General features: G+C 29.7%; 1 pseudogene; it reads right to left on the bottom strand.

Moving 5' to 3' along the window:
* Positions 1 to 9,705, bottom strand: part of LOC114075345 — a 14,965-nt pseudogene extending 5,260 nt beyond the window's left edge.
* Between the last annotated feature and the right edge of the window lie 1,927 nt (positions 9,706 to 11,632).

The following is an 11,632-nucleotide window of genomic DNA, read 5'->3' as shown; positions in this document are numbered from 1 at the left end:
CTCAGACTGACCATCGGTCTGAGGGTGAAATGCAGTACTAAGATCCAGCCTAGTACCTAATTCAGCATGTAATGTTCTCCAAAACTTAGAAGTAAACTGCGTACCTCTATCTGATATGATGGAGAGTGGAACTCCATGCAATCGAACAATTTCTGAGATATAGAGTTTGGCTAACTTCTCTGCATTGTAAGTCATCTTGACCGGAATGAAGTGAGCAGACTTAGTTAACCTGTCAACAATTACCCAAATATAATCAAACTTACCCAATGTCTTTGGAAGACCAACCACGAAATCCATTGCAATTCTTTTCCACTTCCATTCAGGAATGGGCATTCTCTGAAGTGTTCCTCCAGGCCTCTGGTGTTCATACTTCACCTGTTGACAATTTGGGCATTGGGCAACAAAATCAACAATGTCGCGCTTCATTCTACTCCACCAAAAATGTTGCTTTAGGTCGCGATACATTTTGGTTGCACCAGGTCGTTACAGCAACACCTAGCAATACCATGTTATCTAATTGAGGAACTAAAGTAGAAGAGTTTGAGAACGTGGATCAACTATTTGATCTTGAGTCTCACTTCCAAACGAGTGTATGAGCTATCAGAGGTGACAAACAATATTTCCGACAAAGCCATCCTTCGTATGAGTCCTAGCATATGAACCAAGGTATCTTAAAGCATTAAGTTGGTAATAAAGTGGGACGAAGCCTGAGTTGGTCCATATTCCTCAACATAATCTTGTACATGCAAACTTTAGAAGAGCTATTTGCCACAACATTTGTCATTTCGAGCTTTCTTCTAAAGGTTTCTATTTCCTAATGACCTTTAATTTGTACCATTTCTTAAGGGTAATATATGCAGATTTGTTTCTTTGTCTTCAAATAAATTATTGTTTCAAAAGAATTATATGAGCTACTAATCTTATATTTCAGAATGAGAGTTTGTTTATCATCATTTACACATTGATTATTTTGTTATACTACCCCTTGTGCTTCTGCGTATACCAATAAATGTATAGTTGTTTCTGCCCATTCACAATCACACATGTGTTTCTAGAATTTCTGGAGTTTTTTTTATCAAACTTGGAAAGTTATTAATTATATTTCTTTATAAGTTCTTTTGTAGTTACCTTTTTTTAAAAAAATTTATATAGATTTACTTGTCATATTCTTTTGTCATGTATTACATCATTTCGCTCTATTAAATAAGTTCTCTTTTTTGTTTATAAAATTTCCTTCTCTTTTAAACTTTTTTTTATTTCATATAATATGATGGAAGTAATATATGTACATAAATAGAAAAATTATATGGTAATAAGGTAAGAGAAATAGATAAATTATATGGTAAGAGTACAAAAAAACATAATGATTTAGTGGTCTTAAAATATGTGGTAAGAACTATTTAAAAAAATTAATAATTAAATAGTCCTAAATCATATGGTAAGACGTTTTAAGAGAACTTATAATTAAGGAGTCCTAGGTTAGATGTTTTGAGAGAACTGATAATTAAAGTCTTAAAATAAGAGGAGATGGTAAGAGTGTACTTTGTTACTAATTCCTAAATTATTTTTGACTTATTTTATGTTATCTTTTTATATTTATCAAACATTTTCAGAAGTTAAAAACTTAGTTAAAGATATATTTGACCAACTATTAAGTCAATCCAAATTAAACGCCCTCTCAGGAGTAATTTTTTTTTTATGTTCAATCTTGAATATAATTTCTATTAGCTCCTAATTGGAAAAAAAGGTTTAGACTATTTCACTTGTTTTTAACCCTATTTTATAAATTTTAACTAATTTATTTGCAGTCATAAGTTTTTTTATGATAAAAATTTGTTTCTAATTATTTTACATTTTTATTAAAAATAGATATTCACAATATTTGTCCTTTTATAAAGCTTATAAGACCTAATAATTAATCATTTCCTCCTTACCCGTGGTCATACTAATAAGAAGATACTATATGATTTAAAAGTAGTATCAATATGTATAAAAGTAATAAATAAGAATAACACGGAGTATAAGTAGATTTTACTTTAAGTGAGTCAAAAATAAATGTTACCAATTAATCATGGTCATTTCATTTAAACAACTCTATGCCTATATTAGATCATGTTCCATTCAGTACTCTTTTCCCAAGTAAGTGTGTAATCAATAAAGTATAAAAATTGTGATGTACAATAAAACTTCACCAAGTTAATATTAAATAAATTAATAATATTTTTCTTCGATCTCGATTTGAGCTGATGTAAAAAATCACTTATTACGATAAAATAATGAGATAATATATTTTTAGAAAATCCTTGTATAAAATATATGATCCCATTAATATTATAAAATTAATAATTATTTAAAAATGTAAATATATCTAAGTGAATGATTTTATTGTGTATGATTTATTGTTGAACTCTAAATGTTGATGAAGTTCATCTCTACATTTTCTTATTACATCAAAAAGTTTCATCCTTGTCTTTTCGAACTGCATCATAAAATTGTGAAGAGTTCTAGATGTGATAAGTATTTTTTTTTACATAAATGGTTTCAAAGGTATTGTTATATCTTCAATTTTTCACTATTAACATTATTTTTCATTGCATCCACAATTTATTCTAAGGTCAGAATCTCTGATCATATGTCATTTTCACCTGGATGATTCAACAAGTTATTGACATCCATTTTACTGCGATAATCGAGAACATTAATTATGACATTAAGTAAATGAATGACGTTTTCATCAGTGGGTTCATTCTAAATCATTGAGATTTCATCCTCCGAACTAGGGTTGTCAGAATTGAACCCAAACATACATAACCTGCCCAACCCCCCAGAATTTTAAGGGTTGGGTTCAAGAAAATTTAAATTGGATTAAATCTCAACCCATTCAAGCAATCCATTTTAAGAGAATCCTCAATTGAACCCAATTGAATTTTCAATTTCAACATGTTTTATAACTCTTTACTAAGATATGTTTCTATATTAAAGGTATGAATTATTATCTATTTAACAATTTTAGGATTTATCTATCCAATTTTTATTTTTAAAAAATGAATTTTTGAGAGGAAATTCGAATTGTGATTATTAAAGTTAAATATCACTATGTTAAAATTATTGAGATTAATCTGGTCAAATTGGATTGTCAAGACCCAACCCGCTTTTAGTTTATTTGAACCCAACCCCATTTGAGTCAAAAGTAAATTTGAATGGGTCAAGATCCAACCCGATTTCTATCTCAATCTAATCCGCCCAGCCCATTTGAACCCCTATTCCGCACAAATTTTGCAGTGTCGAAAATAATTTGCTTTTGTATATATCTTGTTGAATATTTGTTGTTCAAGATGAGATTGCAAACTCGATAGCATCCAGAACATTAATTGTTTCTGACTAGTTTTACCGACTTTATAGTCTTCTAATATTTTTCAATAAAATATGTTGCGGTGATATGACTTGAAATCTCTATTTATCCCAGTATCACAAGGTTGAACCTCAAAACACTCTTTAAATTTATAAATATTAATTTATTGATTAAATAATATCTCCACAAAATAATAATATTTCATGATCCCAACTATATTAATATGGCGAGGTTTTGCTGTATGATTATAATTCAAAAGATTACGTACGAGGAAAATATTGCAGTGACGTCTCAAGAAAATGTTGTACTAATGATTCAAATATTATTTATTTCCTTTTAATTTATATTATTTATTTTGTAAAATATTTTTTATAAAATTAATATTGTTAACTTTGAAAGCTAAATTGGATTATGATGATAAATATTTTAAAATAAAAAATTAAACAATGAAAAACTATATCAAAATTATTAAAATTATATTTTCTTTCATACAAATATAATTAAAAAAATATCTTGTAATATTAGTACAAGTAAAAAAGAAGAGAGAGTAATTTATAATCCCTCTGTTTTACAGTTCTATTTTTGAGATTCAAATAAATTTATTTTTTTTACATAGTTTACAAATATGAATTATTTGACTTTCAAAAAATGAAATCTGTCACATAAATTTGGACAATATAACATTTTCTAAATGTATAGATTTAATTTTAAGAATTCTTAAGTTTTTCATAATCGACTTTATAGTTTTTGGGTTTTATATATAAAGGGGAAGCAAGTGCACTTTCCTTGATGGAAAAGAGACTGGAGGTCCCATCATTGTTGCTGCTGTTGCTGGGTTTTAGTGTGAAGTTGGAAAGTGTGATAAATATATTTCTTGGTAGTTCCCTCTTTTGTTTATTACATTTCCTTCTCTTTTAAATCTTTTTTTTTAATTTCATGTAAGATGATGGAAGTAATATATGCATGTACATAAATAGAAAAATTATATGGTATAAGTACTAAAAATAAATTAATGATTAAGTAGTCTTAAAACATATGATAAGAACTATTTAAGAAAATTAATAATTAAATAGTCCTATAACATATGATAACATGTTTTAAGAAAACTAATAATTAAGGAGTCCTAAAATATATGGTTAGAATTTTGAGAGAATTAAGGGCTCGTTTGGTGTGAGGGATAAATAGAAATAGTCCTAGGATAAAAAAATAGTCCTGGGACATAATTTAGATGTCTTGTTTAGTTGACATGTTTGAGATAACTTATCCAACCATTTATAACATAATGATGGAATAAGTTATCCCACGATAACTAACCCAGAATAAATTATCCTGGAATAAATAGTTCTCAACCAAATGACCCCTAAAAATTAAGGTGTTCCAAAATAGATGGTAAGAAGTACTCCCTCAATTCATTTTTACTTATCACTTATTTCTAAAAGAGATTTTCATTTGTACTTGTCACTTTTGAGATATTAAGAAAAGACTCTAATTTTTTTTCATGTTTGACCCTCAACATTAAAATACTTATGTTTCAAATCATTTTATAGAGATAATTTGGTAAATACATATATCAATAATTATTTTCTAAATTGGTATGTCAAGTCAAAGTGCGACAAGTAAAATTGAATGAAGGGAGTATTAGGAGAATTAATAGTTAAGGAATTAAGTAGAGTTAAAATATATGATAGAGAGAATAGAAAAATACTTTCTCCGTTCCTATTTACATGTCGTCTTTATTAAAATAGATATTTCTTAATATTTATTATTTTACAAAATCAATGCATAAATGACTATTATTCCTATTTTACCTTTGAAAGTTATTAGCCTAGAAATATACACTTGACCAACATGGAAAAATTAAGTAAACAATTCATGTCTATTGTTCAAGTTAATTAATTACTCAAAATAAATTAATTCATGTTCATTGATTGAAAACTTGAATTTAAGAAAAATATTAAATAAGGGTTCAATGGTAAATATAAGACATATACTTATGAGAGGCACCTGAATGACCATAATTCCTCCACGACCTACCAATATAGAAAATGAAGTATGTGAAGTATGTATCGAACTAGAAGAACTATGCCTAATATAATCAACCTCAGCAGCTGATATCGGAACATGAGTGGGTACTAAGAGTGACAACCACTCCCTAATTAGCCTCGACTCTCAAGAGGAGCACTACCCAAATGACCTAAAAGATGGGCCCTCTTGGCCTCATGTTGCTCAAATCCCTCACGTCAAACCATTTCCAACTCCTTGGCAGCATCAACCAATTTCTTAAATGAAACGCCAGAAGTGGTAACCGAAGAAACTCCGATATGAATCAAAATAATTGGACCTTTAATAAACCTTTTCACTCTCTCATCCTCTCAGTGGGAAGTATCATCAAAGAGTTCCCAGCAGAAGCATGAAATTTAACCTCCTACTTTGTGATTGACATATCGTCTTGCTGCAAATCCTCGAACTCGACTCTCTTTCTCTCCCTCTCATCCCGTAGTATAAACTTATCTAGAAATATGATAGTGGAGGTGATCCAGTTGAAATACTACTAGTATAATCCCTCCGTCACTGCTTCCTAAGGCCAGTCATCTGGAACATCGTATAGTCAATTTCATGAGACTCATCTAATCTAAGGTTATGCAATCTTCCATTACAGGTTACTACAAATTCATATGTATCCTCATTCAAGTCACCCGTATAGGTGGAAAGATTCATCATCCTTAACCTTCCGAACATCTTTTGCTCATAAATGGTCATGGAAGGAATGTTAGCAAAATGTTATGCAATACCACATTATTAAATAGAGGAATATAATAGCAACTGACTGAGTTCTCGGAGTTTGAAAACATGGAGAAACTATTTGATCTGGAGTCTAACCTCAAAAACAAGTGTGTGAGCCATTAGAGGTGACAAAAAATATTCTTGAGTGAGTCATTCTTCCTAGGAGTCCTAGCATATGAACCAAGGTATCTTGAAGTACTATGGTGGTAATAAAGTTGGGTGGAGCTTGTGTTGGTCTATATCCCTCAACATGATCTTTCATATCTAAATTTTTGAAGAGATATTTGCTGCAATATTTGTCATTTTGAATTCTATAGGTTCTTTTTTGTTGAAGACTTTTGAATTATATAAGGGAAATAAATACAGATTTGTTTCTTTTCTTCAAATTAAATAATCTTAAAAATTTGTGAGCTAACTAATCTAATACACTCTAGAATAAGAGTTTGTCTATCACCATTTACACATTGGTGGTTTTGCTACACTACTCATTGTGCTTTTGTCCTTACCAGTAGCTTTGTAGCTCTTTCCACCTATTTTCACAATTATTTCGTACACCTTGGTGATAGATCTCTTTATTTGTTTATCTCATTGATATTTTCAGTCATATTCTTTTTTTTCTCCCCCCTATTTATGCCCCTGGATTTTCTCCTATTGTTCATGAAAATTTTTCCTGCTGGTGAATTTTCCTTGATTGTTATATGATGAACGTAACCTTCCCCCGTCATATCACTTGTATTTGTATTTAATTGGTTTGGTGGCTTTTCTTCTTCTTTCTTTCCTACTTTTGTATTCGTCAATTTAATGCCCATCTCCACCCATTTTTAACTATCTTTTCCAATGGCTTGTATTTTATCACTGAACTTTTTCATCTCATTGTCTTCTTCATTACTGATTTCTCTTAATTCTGGTACTTTTCCCCTTTGTTCCTTTTTTTGGTAATTTCTCACATCTCCTTGTTTCTTAACGAATTATTCACTAATATATCCTTTTCCTTGCTTGATTTGCAAAAATTCTCTTCCACCAAGTCTTTGATTGCAACCACAACTTTTTCCTTTGTGCTTTTCTCAGCCTTGGCGTTTCTATGGTCATTATATATTTTCTTGTTGTTGACTTGTTTCTTCTATCTCTTCTTCCTCATTAAGTACATCAAACTTGTTCCTAGTCATTAACAAAAAATCCTCTTCACTCACTTTCTCCTTTGGATTCCATCTTTGTATCCGTCCTCCCCTGTAATTATATTATCCTCTCCTAGCCCCAATTTTAATTCTAGGTTCCTGGAAGTTGTTGTTCGTCGATTTCCCTTTGTCAGCATTCTCGTCCTTCTTTATTGACACTGTATTGATCTCTTTGTTGTTATATTTACTCTTATCTTTCTCGTTTTTCGCACCCCCTCCATCCTTTGGATATAATTTCGGATGTGATACAAAACACTCCTTTTCATTATGCCTTTATATAGTTTACAGTTTCTGCAATACTTAGAGAGATAACTATATTTGATGGTAATCCATTTAGCCAGATCAACTCTCCTCGGAAACTCACCCAACAGGTCTACTTCCACCTTTACTCTCGCAATTTGATCTCATTTTGTTGTTATTAGTAGCCATATCAACTTCTCATGATTTCCAACAACAACAACCAGTGAGAAGTGATAAGATTTTTTCTAATCGATTGGAATTTTATTAAGGTAGAGCTAAGAGTGATATTACTGCAATATCTATTGATGTTTCTTCCGCTGTGTCAAAGAAAGGATCCCATTTAATGGTCTGCATTAGGTAATAGTCGTTCCTATGAGCTATGTAAAAGATTCCTTACGCAACACATATTGATTAAATAATTTCCCTATGTTCACACCCCCTTAAATTCACATTGTTTTTTATTAATCTTTCAAAATTCGTGAATATCAAGTCATACGTATGCCAACCACGAAAAATCCAAATCCCCATTCTGGCCGTAGAATTCAAACATCTTGGGTTTTGGCAACTAGGTTTCTAGAGAGCGTCTTAAAAACTATGTTTTAAATTTAAAGATCTTCTAAATTCAAAAATATAAAATTATTTGGAATACATATTTAAAAAGGAAGGAGTCATATAATTAAAAAAATAGAGAATTTCTGGTAGCTAATGTCGCGTAAATCATATTTCTGACCAAATAAGTATTATATTCAAGTATTCAAAAGCTATATGAAAAGTACTATAATTTCTAATTTTTAGCATATTAATATGATGAAAAGTATATCTTAAAAAATCTTAGTCAAAATTGTTATCATTTGAATCTAAAAAGAAAACTATGAGAATTAAAAGTGGACCGAAATAGCAAATATAGTGTTTGAGTTTTGAAAAATGATATGAGGGATATGATTTAATTCATAGGGCAAAACATGGAAAATAATAATTGTCATTTCTTGATTTATCAAAAATGACAAATAAAAATGAAAATTTATTTAAAAATAAGTGAAAAATAAATGAATGGATAAAGTAATTTGGAGGAAATAAATGATACAAAATAATTATTTACTATTTGAATTAGAATAAAAATATAAAACAATACTACATATAGTTTATTTCCTACGCCATAAATTAGTTTATTCATTTCAACTTGTTTTTTTTCTGATTCTCCTTTTATTCCGTTACACACAAAAAATGTCTTCTTTTTTTAATAACTCTATAATTAATTTTAACTTTTCACAAAAAATATGTTTAATATCACAAAATTATTTTCATACATGTGATTTATTTTTAATTTAAAATCACAAAATTTTTAAAAAAAATATGTACATCATTAAACTCAATATCAAATTAAAATACTACAAGTAAATAAAAACAAAAAAGTATATATATATATATATATATATATATATAAAGATGTCATTTGAAAAAAAAAACAAATTGTATAATTGAATGAACATACAGTTGCAATATTTTAGGTGCAACACAAATGTAGATTCATGACATTTATGCTTATCAACGAACAATGAGTTCCGTCGCAAGTTAAGCAACGTAGTAGAGACGAATGATATCCGTCGCCAATTGTTAGTGACGGACTGATCCGTTCTTATACTTATATAGTTAATTGCTAATTTCATAATTAATTTCGTCATTTGAAATAAATTTGCGACGGAATTTTTGTCAATAAAATGTTTCATTGCTAATCTGTAATCAATATTTTTTTATAGCAACAATCAAATCGTCATAAAATTTGTTGCTAAAAATATCTTGTAAAATTATTTTATTTATCTATTTTAATTATACATTGCTTAAATAAATTAAATAACAATTACTAAATATCTCTAAAATATTAAACATTCATATAAAATAATTTTTAGAGGGTTCAAAATCTATAGATAGAAGTATTCGAATCACATACATTCGATGCAAAACATCAAAAACAATTTGTCAACTATTCTTAAGAAAACCTACATTCCTCAACTATTATTATTGCACAGTTTGTACTTTTCATAAAGATAGAAAACATCAAAACTAAACTATAAATGACTAATTAAGGGATGCCCTCATACTTGAAACAAAGGGATAAACCTCGTCCTCATTAGTAGTAGCAGGAGGAGGCCCCATGGTGTCGCAAGTAATAAATTCTCAATGGGAGTAACTATTTGTTGTACCCGCTTCATAATAACCAGAAAAATGATTAGAAAGAATCATTTGCTTTACAAACACATCCATATTCCAAGACCACATATTCTTCGCTTCTTTTATCCCTCGACAGCTTGGTAATATGCTTCACATTGATCAATATCAAAATTGAGAGATTATTTACCGTGATATTTATTCATATTTTTCCTGTAATAATAAATTGAGATAAAGCGGTAACATTAATGATTAGGAATAAACTTCTAATGGAAGAAAAAGACAGAAGCATACATAACCTTTTAGCTTAATTAAATGTGCTTTACTTTTTTAGTCAATTTACAGTATACATTTAAGCTTAGATTAAACCATCATCAATGGAAACTTTGCAAAACACATTTGGGAACTTTGCAAAACAGATTATAATATTTTTTTCATATCTTTTCGGTGGTCCACACATCCATCTACGTATCATAGTATCTGCTACATTTATTTTTGAACTTGGACGTTCTTGACTGGCTAACACTCTATCCACTACATTAAGGTCGGTTTAACCACCACTCTATAGAGACCATTTAGTTTATAAGATTATGATAATTGATGCCATTCTAAATCTGGAACAAGTATGATGCACCCAAAACACATAGACAATCATCTTTTTTCATGCGACATAGTACATACTTCTACTAATTGAATTATTCTGACCTGTTCCTGTGTCACCCATGTTCTTCAACTATTCTACTCTTTATGAGAAGGTGAGTTCTTATAAACTTTTGATTAAAAAAATGATGACTATTGTCTTCGTTGAACTTTTCAGCAACTTTCAAAAGAACTCTAAAAAAATAACAAAACAACTTACTGTGATAAACTAATAACCATGGTATTTCACTTGAGATTTATATGGATGGTTATTTCTGGCCAAGCAGTTAGTTTTCGACATACTTAAAAAAAGGTAATAGTGCATTAAAAATAAAAACTAAGCATTTTACCATATGTCCTGGAACAGTTCAGAATGACCATCCCAAGTTTGGAAAATCACACCAACCCATTAAGCAAAGCATAATCTAACCCGATATTCTTGATCGAGAAGCATCAACAACAACTTCTCAATCATGGACTGCATGATCAAATTTGAAGCAGGTGTCATGAAAGAAAATCAGAAATTAAATTGAAACTAGACAAAAAGGAAAAATGATCTCCTTTCAATCTTTTCTTTTCAAGATTTTAGAAGGTGATACCTGACCAGTTTTAGGATCCACTAAAATGGAATTGCAAATGCAATCAACAATCTTAACCCGTCCAACCCAATCAAAGAGATCACTGTCTGCAATTTTATTCATTAAGTCTCCAAGAGAATCAAGACCTACAACCCCATTTCAAGGGACATGCAAATTGAGAAAGTTATGTTAGGAACAAGAAAAGAGATTCTATTTGTCAATAAAGGAGGAAAGTAACAACACCAATGTAAACAACTTTTCTTCCGATTAAAAAAGAATAATACTAAAACATCAAGTGAATAAGGCACTAGGCTGAATCATAGATCTAGCAGTGATGTTAGTAGAAATATATAACCTTAGAATCGGAACAAATAATTTAGAAAAACGAAAAAAGAAGTACAAAAAATAACAAAATTTTGTATCTTGAGAAAATTCTGGCAGGTTATCTTTGATAGGAGCCGTATCATTCCACTTTTATCGGATGTCCCCAAAGGGAGAGAGTAATGAAAAATAATTAGTTAAGATGTCTTAAGTAAGCTTTTGTCAAGGAGAGACTAGGTCAGCAACACAGTAATATGTTAAAGAATTGATAAATTTATCATGTCAGTAAATAACTATAAGAATCTTAGCGAACTTAGAAGCAATTTAACAGTGTAAACGGATTAGTTTTGTCCGATTGTAAGTTTGTCAACTATCTG

Source organism: Solanum pennellii, chromosome 12, assembly GCF_001406875.1.
Source record: "Solanum pennellii chromosome 12, SPENNV200".
NCBI classification, from domain to species: Eukaryota; Viridiplantae; Streptophyta; class Magnoliopsida; order Solanales; family Solanaceae; genus Solanum; species Solanum pennellii.
This window is presented reverse-complemented; position numbering and strand designations above follow the sequence as displayed.